We start from the raw sequence: 372 nt of genomic DNA, 5'->3' as shown, positions 1-372 counted from the left end.
TGCTGCTGGGGCAGGGCCTCGGGCGCCGGCGCGTCCCGGAAGAAGCGCACACCCTCGGTGAAGAGCTCGCCCAGCAGGCGCCAGTCACCCGAGCCGTGGCGCTTCTCGTACTCCAGGTACTTGTAGCCCGAGGAGATGACCTTGCCGGGGTCCTTGACGCAGTCCTGGAACATCTGCTTGGCCAGCCCCAGCGCGCCGGCGTAGACGCTGCCCGAACCGCACGGGTACTCGGTGAAGAGCTTGAGCTCGAACTCGTAGCCGGGGCGCGGGCTGGCGTCGAAGGCGAAGACGCGCCCCACCAGCGCGTGGTCCTTCTTGAAGCGCACGTTGAAGGGCGCGCAGCCCACCAGCGCCGCCAGCTGCTCCCGCACC

Source organism: Alligator sinensis, unplaced genomic scaffold (genome assembly GCF_000455745.1).
Source record: "Alligator sinensis unplaced genomic scaffold, ASM45574v1 scaffold107_3, whole genome shotgun sequence".
In the NCBI taxonomy this organism is placed as follows: Eukaryota; Metazoa; Chordata; order Crocodylia; family Alligatoridae; genus Alligator; species Alligator sinensis.
Note: the sequence above shows the minus strand (reverse complement) of the source record.